Source organism: Bos grunniens, chromosome 4 (assembly GCF_055505025.1).
Source record: "Bos grunniens cultivar Pamir isolate PY7600 chromosome 4, Bosgru_T2T1.0, whole genome shotgun sequence".
Classification (NCBI taxonomy): Eukaryota; Metazoa; Chordata; class Mammalia; order Artiodactyla; family Bovidae; genus Bos; species Bos grunniens.
The window spans coordinates 109835165-109850442 of record NC_141168.1 but is presented as its reverse complement, the minus strand read 5'-3'; the positions used below and the strand labels follow the sequence as shown (position 1 = coordinate 109850442).

The 15278-nt window shown below is 39.2% G+C and overlaps 1 protein-coding gene and 1 long non-coding RNA gene across 2 annotated transcripts in view; one reads left to right on the top strand and one right to left on the bottom strand.

Annotated features, from left to right (window-relative positions):
• Positions 1-8725, bottom strand: part of LOC147374674 (sterile alpha motif domain-containing protein 9-like) — a 38223-nt gene extending 29498 nt beyond the window's left edge. Inside the window, exons 1-2 of the mRNA XM_086397877.1 lie at positions 8123-8725; positions 3442-3574 (exon numbers count right to left, since the gene is read on the bottom strand). The gene's annotated coding sequence lies outside the window, so the exon portion shown is untranslated. The remainder of the gene's footprint in view (positions 1-3441; positions 3575-8122) is intronic.
• The window catches only part of LOC147374673 (uncharacterized), a 42315-nt gene that overhangs the window by 2049 nt on the left and 24988 nt on the right, over positions 1-15278 (top strand). The window lies entirely within an intron of this gene.

Sequence of the window (15278 nt, the reverse complement as noted above, 5' to 3'; positions counted from 1 at the left end):
GTATTCAGGAATGATATTTATTTTCTCAAATAAAAATGAAAAAAAAAAACATTCAAATGGTTTGAAGAAACATTCTGGGGTATAATTTTTTTTTCAATTTATATTTAACTTAGGTATGAGTAATGAACTAAAAAAAAAAAAAAAAAAAAAAAACTATTTATCCAGTTGTTCATTTCCTTGTTTCCAGTGTGATAATTAGTTTTCCAACTATTGGAAAAATATTGTTTCTACTTGAAATCATATAAACTGATGTACCTATAACATATCTAAATGTGAAGGTGAGTATTGGAAAAGGGGTAAATAATAGGGTTTGAGAAAACTAAGGTTAAATGTTTAGGAGAAGGAGATTGAAATAGACTATTAGTGAATAAAGGGCTTTAAACAAAGACTGAAATGGAGTGATACAGATAGTAACTTAAATTCAAGAAGGTCTTGGCAAACTTGGTAAAACACACCCATCTTAGATCAACAAAGCAATATCCATTTAGTGCTTAACAAAAATAAATTGCCTTCATGACTGAATAAACAAAATGTGGTATATTCATACAATGGAATTTATTTGACAATAAAGAAATGAAATCATGATAACGTAACATGGATGAACCTCGAAAACATTATGCAAAACGAAAGGAGCCATTTACAAATGAACATACATTGTGTGATTCCAGTTATATGAAATGTCCAAAATGGGCAAATCCATAGAGACAGAGAGTAGATTGGTGGTTGCCAAGGGCTAGAGGATAGGGGAAATGGTGACTGACTGCTAACGGGTACAGGATTTTTAAGGGTGTGATGAGAATGTTCTAAAACTGTGCACAACTCTATGGATATACCAAAAACCACTGACTTGTATAACTTAAAAATAATTTTATAGTATGTGAATGATCTCATTCTAATAAGAGCCTACTAAGTGCCAGATATGTATCAATAACTTATACTATTCAATTTAATCCTTACCAGATGCTTGCAAACAAAGTTTATTCTCACTTAACAAATGAGAAGACAGAGTTCTAACTCACCTGGGTCACTCGCTCAGTGGAGGACTGGCACTGCTGGGCTTGCATGCTAAGCCTGTCTTCTAAGGACAAGCCTTTTCCATTGGCTGTCCTGCTTCACCCTATTTCCAGAGTTTTCTACTTTAGATCCTCGGTGAGCTCAACTCAGGGGGTCTCTGCATTGTCCTCTGCTCTTTTAACTGCTCTGGCTGTTCCAGCCAGACAGACCTTACTCTGGAGATGCTCCTATCATTCTCCGCAGACCTGCCCTGCCCAGGCCTGAGGCACTATCTTCTCTTAGCCAGTGTCTCACAGTAAGCTCCTCTGGGTGCCCCCAAAGACTGTAAAGAAAAGTTCTAGGTTTTCTCTCCTGTTTGAGCCAATGATTATAGCATTTGCCTCTGGCCCAGAACACTACAAGAAACAGCCCATGAAGGATTTCCTGCTTACAGGCTATTACTTGCCCGGAGAACCGTGTATGTGCACACTGGCATGTGTACATGTGTGTGTAACGTGGGGATGGTGGGAGTGATCTTTTTTTTTTTTCGTCACCTAACAGGGAGACAGGCTCTTTCTTGCTTTCTCCTTCATTGTTTGAATTCTCCCAGGAATTCTATCCAGGGAGATGGGATAGAGTGACTGACATCTGTTCTTCCCAAGCCAGTTTTGTTTTGTTTTTTTAATTCTTTGAGTTATCTCAAAGCTTCCCCCATTATTCAAAAATGAAGACCCTTTATAACATCAACAAATTTCTCAACTGCCCACTCTTATGATGGGAGCTGAGAAGATACATACTGATTTGAAGCTACTGTATATTTGGTAATGCTTTCACATGAATTTTGCACTCTGTCAATTATATGAGCAACTTATATCACTGATCCATATTTGGTCTGGAGTGATATATTGTACTTAATTCAAGGTGACAATAATTTGAGCAAAAAGGTCTTACAGTGCTTTGATATAACTCCTTGGCCCATCACTGTCTTCAACCTTTTTTTCAGCGATGGTTTGTTAATGTTTATACAGAACTTTAGTCTAGTTCACTGTTCTGAGGCTTACAAAGTCTTTTCATGAACATTACCCGATCAGATTTACATTCTGGAGTGTTGGCATATTTTTTAAACATGAGAGAGCTTTATGTTTGGCAAGACCACACAGTGTAAGTAAAGGGGGTGGGGGGAGTTGTGATCAGGAAAACTATTTCATAATTGAATTATGTCTTCTCTCAGCTAATCTGTTTCACCGTTCATTGTGCGTATAGGGCAATCGGACCAGAACCAGTGTTGTCTTGTTTGTTGCTTGCTTTTGCTTTGCTTCTTCAAAAGAAATGCACTTGAAACACCCCTGTCTAAAGTGGGTCAAGGGGGAGCTGCTCCTGGAGCTGCGGAGAGAAATTACAGTTTACCTTCTTTATTCTGTTCTGGGAAAGTTTTGAACCCAGAGTTCTCTTTATGAGTACTTACTCTCAGGATCCATTGCCTAAAGTCTTTTATTTTTTCTCTTGGGGAGTGGTGAGCAGGAAGGATTAAACTAGCAGCTTCAGTGGTGAGAACCAGTGCCCACCCCCACCTTTAGGACACTGGGCCTCAGCAGCCTGAAGGTACTCATGCCTCCAGGAAAGGATGCTCCCAGGCTTGGCTGAGCCCAGCAGGCATATGCTTTGCTTTGATGTTCTTTCAGACTGAAACTACAAAGCTAGCTAGTATCATTTCCTAGGACTGTGTTTAACTACATTAAAATTATGTAATTCTTCTCATAGTCTTTATATAAGCTAATTGTAAAGGAAAGCCTTGAGTAAAATGTTGATTAAACTTTGGAGGTTTTCATCTTTAACCAGATGTAAACTTTTGATAGGGCTTCCCTGGCTCAACGGTAAAAAATCCAGGAGATTCGGGTTGATCCCTGGGTTGTGAAGATCCTCTGGAGAAGGAAACGGCAACCCACTCCAGCATTCTTGGCCTGGGAAATCCCATGGACAGAGGAGCCTGGGGAGTTACAGTCCATGGGGTCGCAAAAGAGTTGGACATGACTTAGCGACTAAACAACAGCAACAACAGAAATTTTGATACCATCTTGAGTTACATCGGACAGAATTTTGCATAGCTGCATGAGTCACAATTTTCTAAACAGTTTGGATCTTTGATCTAAATTTTACTTAGGTCTTCCAGCCTCATCTCCAGAGCCTTCCACCATCAGAAACATTCTGCACCTTGCTTGCTGGAAGGTTTCTTTTTTTTTTTTTTTAAAAACAGTGGCATCTGGTGATGTGTATATGAAAACAATGAGATTTCTCAATAGTTTTCGAATCATTTTGTTAGAAATGGCTTATGTACACTTCAAAGTATATTCATTTCCAAAGTTATGCTTTAGTTTTTAGAATTAGTTTTTAAAGATAGCTTTTAAAGAAAGTTGATGAAACAGATATCTCTAATTCTTAGAAACTTACCAGGGCTTATCTGAAAACTCCTCCTTTTCATATCAGCAACTTGAAATAGGTCTTGAAGAGATTCTTTGATCTCTCACTATTCGATGAGCTGCATTTTCTTGTGAATTTACAGGAGTTACATCCCAGAAGGCATCTATGAGGAAGCAGAGGTATCATAAAAGATCTGGTCATTGCCCAACTTTACCTGGGATATATTTGTTGAGAATCTATTACATTAAAAAATCACAGCAAAATTAAAATGCAATTGATTGGACTGTTACTAGAAACTGTTTGTGGGACAGATTTTCCCCTTAACTTTTTACTAGAAAATTTTTCAAGTGTAGAAAATTTAAAAGCACATGCTTTTTTTAAAAAATTAATTAATTTATTTTAAGAAGGCTAATTACTTTACAATATTGTGGTGGTTTTTGCCTTACATTGACATGAATCACACATACATGTGTCCCCATCCTGAACCCCTCTCCCACCTCCCTCCCCATCCCATCTCTTGGGGTCATCCCAGTGCACCAGCCCTGAGAACCCTGTCTCAGGCATCAAACCTGGACTGATGATCTATTTCACATATGATAATATACATGTTTCAATGCTATTCTCTCAAATCATCCCACCCTCGCCTTCTCCCACAGAGTCCAAAAGTCTGTTCTTTACATCTGTGTCTCTTTTGCTGTCTGGCATATAGGGTCATCGTTACCATCTTTCTAAATTCCATATATATGTGTTAATATACTGTATTGGTGTTTTTCTTTCTGACTTACTTCACTCTGTATAATAGGCTCCAGTTTTATCTACCTCATTAGAACTGATTCAAATGCATTCTTTTTAATAGCTGAGTAATATTCCATTGTGTATATATACTACAACTTTCTTATCCATTCGTTTGCCGATGGACATCTAGGTTGCTTCCATGTCCTGGCTATTGTAAACAGTGCTGCGATGAACTTTGGGGTACACGTGTCTCTTTCAATTCTGGTTTCCTCGGTGTGTATGCCCAGCAGTGGGATTGCTGGGTTGTATGGCAGTTCTGCATGGCATCTCTTTCTATATGTAAATACTTTTAATTAAATAAACATTCAAAATATGTTGCAGGCATACTTTCTCTTTCTCTTCTCCCACACCCTACATTCAGTGTGGAGCAAATGCTATAGGTCGCATCTTCAAAACAGGCATCTGATTACCAGCTACCGGTTCCATTCCTGGTCCAGGTCCCATCATCTCTCTCCTAAATTAAGCAGTGGCTCTCTCACGAGTTTCACTCTTGCTGTAATTGATCCCTTTGGGGACATCTAAAAATCTCAGCTAGAGTGACCCTTTCCAAATGTAAATAACGTACTAATATTCTGTTCAGTTCCTCCAGTGGCTTCCCATTTGACTTGCAGTGAACGCCGAGCTCCTTATTATGAACTTTATGTGTGTGTGTTAGTTGCTCAGTCGTGTCTGAGTCTTTGTGGCCTCACGGACTGTAGACCACCAGCCTCCTCTGTCCATGCTATTTCCCCGGCTAGAATATTGGAGTAAGGGATCTTCTTGACCCAGGGATTGAACCCATGTCTCTTGGGTTTCCTGCATTGGCAGGTAGATTCTTTACCACTATGCTGCATGGGAAGCCCAGGCCTCAGATGACCAGGCACCCTATTGCTGCTGCTGCTACTGCTACTGCTACTCACTTGAGTGGTGTCCGACTCTGTGCGACCCCATAGACAGCCTCCCACCAGGCTCCCCCCTCTGATATAACATCTTAGCTTTGTTTTTCTGTCTCTAAATCTGGTACAGCTCTCTGTTGCTCCTCACAGGTGGCATCTGCTCCTGCTTCCAGCACTTCACTTGTTTCCGCTCCCTGGAATATCCTTGGACACCAGTAGGGCTCACTCCTTCACTTCCTTCAGGTCATTATCAAACATCACCTTCTTACAGAGACACTGCTCTGGTAGCCTACTGAATACGATCCCATCTCCCGATGTCTCCTTTCCCTCATCTGGCTTTTAAAACAAGCTAGATCGGACTTATCACAATCCAGTATTCCATTCCATGTATTTTTACTTATTTACCTTTTTTGTTTTCTGTTCTCTCCATTATTCTGTGTCAAGAATTTGTGTGCGTTTTGTTCACTGTTTTCCAGTGCCTGGCATGTGGTAGCTTCTTAACAAAAATTTGTTGAACGAATAACATATTTTCTAAGAGTAGTTAAAAATAATGAATTTTTGAAAATCATTGAGTTAGCAATGTCTGGTCAAGGAATTTTTGCTCATTATACTTGGGCACTTATTTTACTTGGCTTGAATCCCAGACTGAAATCTGGGGAACTTTCTTTACTCTGCTGCCTGTTAGGCCAGACCTAACTCTAGCTTCAATCATCTGGTCACAAAAGAAGAAAAAAAAAAAGTTTTATCAAAAGGAAAAGAAAGTTAGTGTGTTTTCTCCCCCAGTCCTTCTAGGTACCCCAGTTCCATAATACCCCATAAAACTTTTCTGCTGTGTCACTCCCAGTCCTCAAATGAGGCCATTTCCCAAACCAGACTTCCCCCCGCACGGGTCCCTTTTTCTCCTCGGCCCTCAGGGTTGGCACCTCAGCACGTCTGCTATTTTCCCCTGCTGCCTCTGCTCGGGGAAGCTGATCTCCAGAGGAGGCACCTGGCTCTTTCCACAGACGTACTCTGTTAGGGTCTGATGCAATACCTTCTCTTAGCCCAGGTCTGCTTTCAGTAATTTAAACCATCTCCCCTCTCTCTGCATATCCTAAGGACTCAGAGGACAGACTCCAAATTTTCTCTTTTGATTTAGCCAGTGACTACAATATTCCAATAAGGCCCAACATTCTGGAAATGAAGTAGCACATCAAGAATTTCCCTCTGGAGCTCAGCCCAGTGCTCTGTGGCAACCTGGATGGGCTGGATGGGTGGGGTGGGTGGGAGCTCAAGATGGAGGAGACATGTGTACACTTATGGCTGATTCATGTTATATGGCAGAAACCAACACAACATTGTAAAGCAATTATCCTCCGATTAAAAATAAATTTAAAAAAAGAAAGAATTTCCTTGATTTCCTTGTGTAATCCGTCCCTTATTTTGACAGTTCTCTCTTTGGCTTCTAAGCCGCCAGTGGCTCCCTGGGTGTGGTGTCTAACATCGGGGATGCTGCAAAGGGAACTTTGTGCCATTTAACAGGCGACAGTTTTCTGTTTCATCTTTTTGTTCAGATTCAGCCTATAGATACCAGGGAAACAGAAATACTTTTCTCACATAAGGTCACTGACATTTAATGCTCAAGTATGGAGTCTTTTCTCCTGTTAAATGTAAACATCAACAATACCTGGTCTCAATCAAATATGCTAAACTCTTTAAAAATATCCGTGGACTGATTATAATTTCAAAAGTTTCTCAACTCCTCTCTCCCACATGACAGGAGTGGGGAAAAATAATGATTCTAACCTATTATATTCAGTAATGCTTTTAAAGTAGTTTATAGTTCATCAATTTTAAGACCATATGTATGCATGTGTACATATATAGTTGGAAATATATAAAGGTCAAAATGACTGGTGTGAACAAATTTTGAGAATGCCTTGACACACTCTTGGTTTCCTAGGGGCCCTCATCTTCCTGTTTTGAAATAATCATGAACACAAATCTTATTAATAGTAATCATTGACAAAGGAGCTACAGGATGCCATTCTCAAGTGACTCCTCCAGTTACCTCTCTTGAGGATTAAGAGGTACCAAATCAGCAGAGCTCTTCAGGATGAGAACTGGGGCTCACCCACCTTCATCTCAAGGGATTCTCTGTTGTTGTTAGTTGCTCAGTCGTGTCCTATCTTTGGGACCCCATCGACTGTAGCCCTCCAGGCTCCTCTGAACATGGAATTCTCCAGGCAAGAATACTGGAGTGGGTGCCATTCCCTTCTCCAGGGGATCTTTCTGACCCAGGGATTGAACCCGAGTCTCCTGCATCGCAGGTGGATTCTTTTCCACTGAGCCACCAGGGAAGACTAAGGTCCTCAGTAGCATCCCAGATATCATGCCCTGAGGAGTTGTTCTGCTTCACATGACTGAGAGCTGATTGGGGGAAAGACCATTCAGAATCCTGGCTGCTGCCCAGGAAGGCTACTCACACTGTCTTTTGATGGTCTGACAAACTGAAACCACACACAAGCCAAGCTCAGTTTTATTTTCCTAAGCATAAGTTTAAGTTTTCATTTTAATTTTTAAACCAAATTGCTGTATGAGATGGATGTGAAGGAAGCACTTAACCTAAAAAATAGCCTCTGGGGGATGTTATCTTTGATTAAATATTCTGTTGGACTTCTAATAACATCTTAAGTTCTGGAAGGCAGAATTGCACATGACCACAAATTCCTTTACAGTCTTTTATGTTAAACTTTCCAAAGGTCTTTGCATTGTTTCTGTATCATTTTTCCCCACTGCCCTACATGACCAGAAACCCGCTCACCACCTTAAGTACACTTAATGATCCATTTCTTTTTAGAAGAACATTTATAAAGATAGTCTTAGTTAAATATACCAATATAGAATTAAAACACTCATATTTCTACTTTCAATAGTTTTACAAGTAATGGCTTAGGTACAAACACATGTTTTTTTAATTAAAAACTACAGCTGGAGTTTATAAAAATAGCAGTTTCCTCATAAGCATAAAAAAATAAAAGTGTAATGATTGGGAAACTTACCAGCATTTTTCTGAAAACTTCTTCTTACATCAGAAACTTTAAATGGTTGATTTTAAATTTTGGCTTTCTTATTCTTCTTCTAATGGGAGGAGATACGTGGTTGTAAGAATCCTTTTTAAAAAATAAGGCTTTAACTTGTGAAGTTTACTTGTCTCCTGAAGCCCTGACCCTGTGCAGAAGCAGAGCGAGGAAGTAGAAATGCAAACAGTTTCAGTTTTGCTTCTGAACATATTTCTTTAGGTTTCTAAAATATTAAATGTATATAAATATATGTTGCTGCTGCTGCTGCTGCTAAGTCACTTCAGTTGTGTCCGACTCTGTGCGACCCCATGGACGGCTGCCCTTGACATTACAGAAAATCAACAAAGCTGAACCATTGCTGAGAAACTGTTCACCAGACAGAGTTTCAAGTCACCCAGAGTTAAGAAATCGAGGTGGGAAAAAAAAAAAAAAAAAAACCTACAGAAAAAAAAAAAAAAAATACTGGGAAAACACTGAAAGCTCAGAGTAATCCAAATGTCTGTTACAGGCTGAATTGTTTCCCCAGATTCATAGGTTGAAGCCCTAACCCTCCTTATCTCAGAATGTGACTGTATTTGCAGAGAAGGTCTTTAAAGAGTTAATTAAGCTAAAATGAGGTCATAGGGTGGATCCTAATTCAGATATGACTGGTGTCCTTATAAGAAGAGATTGGTGTTACATGCTCACACAAACACACACACACGCACACACGACATGACCCTGTGAAGACATAGGGAGAAGACAGCCATCTACAAGTCAGAGATAGAGGCCTTAAAAGAAACCAACTCTGACAAATCCCTGATCTTGGACTTTAAGCCTCTGTGAGCAAATACATTTCTGATTTTTAACTCATCTTATCTGTAGAAATTTGTTATGGCAGTCCCAGTAAACTAATACTTATGTACATTGGGTCATCATGAATTTCATTATTTTTTAAAAACTAGAACATTAGTTTTTAAAATTATGAATATAATTGAAGTTCATTTTCAAACTTAAGAAATACAGAATATAGAAAGAAGGGGAGGAACCATATTCAAACATATCTGAATGTAATCTTTGTTTTCCATTATACTTTTTTCTATCCATATATTTTAAAAATATAAATTTAATATTTGAGAAATTTTACCAGATAATCATGTACGGAAACATATAATTTCAAATAGGGAGTGAACAGTGAATCACATTTTATTTCCTGAATTATTCTGATATGAATATAAAAATTCAGAACCACTGGAATATGACAACTTTGGGGGTTGTGTATATAGTTTTTGTTCATTTGTTTGCATTTTAAAATTGGAGGAAAATTGCTTTGCAATGTTGCATTAGCTTCTGCTATTGCTTTTTAAAGAAACTGAAACTGCTACATCTGCTGGTAGAAGTGCTTTGTTTTGCTTTGAAGTTTTGAGATTGTTCAGGTATATCATGGTTCAAGGGCTTCCCAGCTGGCTCAGATGGTAAAGAATCTGCCTGCAGTATGGGGGAACCGGGTCAGTCCCTGGGTTGGGAAGATCCTCTGGAGACGGGCATGGCAATCCACTCTAGTATTATTGCCTGGAGAATCCCATGGACAGAGGAGCCTGGCAGGCCACAGTCCCTAAGGTCACAAAGAGTTGGACACAGCGACTAACACACACACATGGTGTTCATAGACTTATAAAGAATGCCACGAACTATATTTATTCTTACATGAAATCTACAAATTTGGGGAATGATAGTGGAAGTGGTGCCTCTTGCTATCTTCTGTAACACATTTGAATGTTTTCATCAATATTACCATCATCTGTTTAAATCTCCCAGTGTATTTTCTCAAAGTCTGTTTACTTAAAATTGTATGGAATGATATAATTAATAAACAATAAAATCTCAATAACACATACACCCCCACAACCTTGGTAAGCTTGTTAAGCAAAATTCTCTAAGGATATCATGAACATTTTTTCATTAGGTGAAGATCATTTTTATAGTTGTTTGAGCTATAATGTCTACTGATACTCCCAGGTGTTTTCCCAAACGGGCGGGCTATACTAAAACCCAAGTGAGTGTGGACTTTCAGAATGCACACGTTCCTGTGTTCCACAATATTCTAAAGATGAACAATCCACCCCAGTAGGACTCTTGCTACAGTTTTTGTTAAGTTCAGCATTATGTCCACAGTCTTTTGTTCTTTATTATACTTTGTCTCCCTCTCTGAATAAGTATAGTTTCCTAGATTCTCCACTTCCCATCTCCTGAAAATTCTGACCCCCTCATTCTCACCTGGTGACATCTCTTTCTACCTAATGGACAAAATTGAAGGCTTCAGGTGGGCTTTCTTATACACTTCATTCTCCAGATCCCTAAACCCACCTGTGCCCCATCTACCCCTTCTTTGTACCTAATGGTGCAGTTCTGAACCCAGACTCCACAATAATATCATCTGGAGTTTTCAGTAAAAGCAGAAAATGCCCAGGACTGCTTTTGGGCAACCATATATCTCTAGGGACAAGTACATTTTTAAAAGCTGCCTAAGCAGTTCTAATATATAGACAGGGCAAGAATGTCTGGAATAAAATGAAGTCTTCATCTTCCCCTTTCTTTCCCTGACCTTCTTTTTATTTCTTTTCCATTTTCAAACAGTTCAGTCCTTAAATCATTATACGTGCAGAGAAAAGTAGATGTCTATGGTGGGAGAGTGGGAAGTCAGGGCCTAGGAAGGCGGCTGACCTGGCAGGGTGGGGGTGCGGTCGAGGTGGGGCGGGTCAGAACCTGCATAGTGTGAAGGGAGTATCCATCTGTAGGAGTGACTCGGTGCTGGGAATCCGAGCCTGAGGGAGGTGTGGAGGTGTGGACTTTCAGGGGGCGGGGGCAGCTAGCACAGTGAGCAGAGTGTCTAAATGGAGGATTGATCTGGTGTGGGCTATTAGAGCCCGAGCAGAAAAGACAGTGTTCTTCTGGGAGAAGATGCTAAAATGAAGAGTGTCAAAAATTGCACTGAGGAAAGTTAAACAGGCAAGGAAGGCTTTATTCGAGAACTCATAGCTTAGTCAGTAAAGAATTAGCCTGCAATGCAGGAAACCAGGATTTGATTTCTGGTCAGGAAAATCCCTTGGAGAAGGAAGTGGCAACCCATTCCAGTGTTCTTGCTTGGGAAATCCCATGGACAGAGGAGTCCATGGGGTCACAAGAGTCAGACAAGACATACGAACTGAACCACCACTGTGGTAATAGAGGGGAGAGAAAGAGACCGAGTTCAGCTCTTCTGAAGTAAAACATGGGAAGGTTTTTAAACCCTGGAATGAACTAGTGAAAAAAGCTGGACCACTGTGTGGTAGGTTGGTCAATGGGGTGCCTGAAGCGCACTGTGTGGCTTAGTTTGCAAATGTTTTTCTCTGTGATTAGGCCCCTGGGATAGCTGGTTGACATGCATCCAAGTCAGGTTTCCACCTTCTCACAGATACTGGGAAACAGGGGTGCTATCTCCTTTGATGTTTACATTTCAAATACCTCGTTCCTTGGTGCTTGAGAAGGACAACCCTGGGTTATAAAACTGGAACTAGGCTGGGAGAATATTTGCATACATTTTAAAGGGGCAGAGAAATAATTTGCAACTACAAATTTTCTAAAGTAAATGCTTTAAGGGAAGGGAGGCCTTTAGTCAGGGACCTATAATCTAGAAGATACCTGTCCCAAGTTTAGTAAAGCTTGCACGCTCAGTTGCTAAGTTGTATCTGACTCTTTGTGACCCCGTGGACTGTAGCCCACCAGGCTGCTATGTCCATGGGATTTCCCAGGTAAGAATACTGGAGTGGGTTGCCATATCCTTCTCCAGGGGATCTTCCTGACCCAGGGATTGAACTCACATCTCCTGCATTGGCAGGAGGATTCTTTACTACTGAGCCACCTGGGAAGATTAGAAATCATTAAAGTTCATTTTGGTTAAGAGCCAGAGCTGAGTTGAGAGAGGAGGGCACTTCTTCTGGGCAGGAGATAGCAGCATTGAGATAGAAGATTGATTACACAGAGGGATTATTCAAATAAGAAAATATATAAGGAAGTGAAAGCCATATTTTTCACTATTGGAGAAGTGGGTTACAGACATGAGAAGAGAATAATTTGCAGTATGGAACTACAGTTGGAGATATCTGTGTGAATTCATGTTTTTAAAGTATATTTAGATATGGAAATAAATATAGCTGTGAATATATTATCATCTCTCTGACTGAGAGTGAGGAGAGACACCTCCATAGCAATAAGCACAACTAGCACTCAAATGGTGCCTTCTAATTGCCATTTTTCTCTCTAAAAACCAGGGCCCCTTGGAAAGATAGCAGATTCCAGAGATGGGACAGGGAAGGTATAAGATAAGCTTGAATCTTTTTTTTTTTTTTTGGTTCAGAAAGCAAGGAAGAGATCAAAGAAAGATACAGAAAGTACTAAAAGTTTAGTCAACTTGAATAGGTTCCTGATACTCAAATCTAGGACAACTGAAGGATCAAAATAAACAGTGTAGTAACAGATTATCCACTGAATAATCAGATAATTCACTGAATGATATAGAGAACCATGAGTTCAAATAGATATAAATAAGTAAATGAATAAGTGGAAAATTTGATGAGAAATAGTGTACTGACAGTTTCAATTTACCTTCCCACCAAATACTAATGACAATGAGAAAGACTAACTTTTCAGTGGAGAAGCCTGCAGGCCGTTTTGTTCAGTGGTATCTTCGAGTCCTCGAGGTGAATGACATCAATATGGGACAAATGAGAATGATGGACCCTAGTAGGACGGCGAGTACACAGCACCACTCCTGTGATATTCCTGCCAAGATGCATAACTTAAATCTACTAACCCTGAAACATCATGCAAATGTAAACTGATGGATGTTCTACAAAATAGCTGGCCTCTCATCTTGAAAATTGTCAAGGTCATAAATATGTAGAGGTTAAGGAAATGTTTCAGATTGGAGGAAATAAATGCAACTTATGCTGGGTCTTTTTGTTATAAAACACATTATTGAGATAATTGGTGAAACTTGAATGAAGTGTGAGGATTAAATAAAGGTAATCAACATCCAAGTAATCAACATCAGTGTCCACCCCAAGTTAGCTGTCCCGATTTGGATGGTTGTGTTGTGATTAGGTTTCCTTGTACTGTGGCTAGAATTTCCTTGTTTGTTGAAATTCACACTCAAGTATTGGAGGGTGATTCAATTTCTTACTCAAACTGCTCATTAAAAACTTTTGTCCTTGTACTTCCTATCAATCTGTAAGTTTTTGGTTGGTGGATTACAGGTTAGTAATTACTGAAAATAAAAAAGGAATCATACAATTACCACCTGTATAATATCACTCCTAACCATAATAAGAGAAAGAAGTAAAGTGACGTTCATTCTCTCCTTCATTCTCACGGACTTCAAATTAAAATTTCCCTCTTTAAATGGCATCTTTCTCAGCCGTACGCAAATAAGTTTAGGATTCCTGGATTTTCGCCAGAGATTCTACCACCCATAAAAATATTCACAGGAAACACTGCTTGGTTTTGTCTACTGGAACTGGATTGTTACATATACATGCACTCGGCATTCATCCACATTGATGTAGCTGGAGTTATTTTTCATTGCTATTTAATATCCTACTGAGTTACTTTGCTATATCTGACTTATCCATGCTTCTGTTGATGAATATTAGAGTGGCATAATGTAGTTTTGGACATTCTTGTGTGTGTCTTCTGATGCACATGAACAAGGGCTATTCTAGAAAATGTTGCCTGCAGGGGAATCTTGGTTGATGTACATGATCAACATTCTTAAATAATACTTAAATGTTTCCCGAAGTTGTAGCAGTTTACATTCCTATTGTTGTTTTAATCACGAAGTCATGTTTGACTCTTTTGTGACCTCCATGGACTATAGCCCACCAGGCTCCTTTCTAGGGATCTTCCTGACCCAGGGATCCAACTCTGGCTCCTACCTTGGAGTCAGATTCTTTACCACTGAGCCATTAGGGAAGCCCCACATTACTATAAGCAACAGATTAAGGGGTTTCCCTTAAACTCTACATCCGTGATAACGCTTGCTATTATGAGACTTTCTTTTATCATTCAAGTGGATGTGAAACTGCATCTTGCTGCAATTTTAATTTCCATTTGCCTCATTAGTAGTAGATTGAAAATCTTTTCATATGTTTAGTACTATTTATGCTTCCTCAGCTGTGAAATTCCTTTTTATTTAATTTGCATGTTTTAAAATCAGTTTGGTCATAATTTTTGTCGCTTGCTTTTGGATGTTTTAAGTCCTAATCCTTTATTTCCTGTGGGTATTGCAAATTTAATTCTAGCTCTTAGTTTCGATTCTCACTTACTTCGTGGTGTTAAACAGAAGCTCTTAATTTCAATGTGGTTAAATTCATGAGCTTTTTCCTGTGGTTTATGCTTTTTGTGTCTTATTTAGAACATCTTCCCTACTTTGAGATCATATTTTCTCATGTCATTCTGTAAATGCTTTCTAGTTTTGCCTTCTACTAGATATAAGGTAAGGGGCTCTAACCACATATAGACAAACCTCTAATCACATATAGACAAAGAAAAGGGTACACACTTATTCCATAAACTTAAAGTGTTAATAATGAATAGAAAGAGACAATTATGTAAGAATTAACATGTGGTATCTACTTTTAAAATTCAAAATGAGGGAAGAATGACTAAAAAAAAAAATCTGGACAATTTCATTAGCCTATGGAGTAACCCACCAAATGTGTCAGTAGGCAACCAAGAGAAAGGATGCAAAACAGCCACTTCCTATCATCTCAACGTCTTCATCCTCACCCCAACTAGAGAGCAGAAATACGGCAGAAAAATCAGATTTTCCTTCAGCGAAATATCTCCAGCAATCAAAAGTTGAAAAAGGAAAGAAATAAGTAAGACCAGTAGAGAGCATGACAGGCTGAAAAAAAGTGTGGTACTCGGAGGGCTTCCATTAAGTCTATCTTTTCACATTCAGTTCAGATCAGCAATTATAATGTATAGATTTCACCTCTTTTTCTCTCTTTGTCTGTGAAGAGAATGAAAACAGTTCCTGAAGAGACAAGTGAAAAAAATGGTACTTAAAAGATGAGCCAATTCTTTGGAAAAAATTTAAAAAGAGAAAGAAATGTAT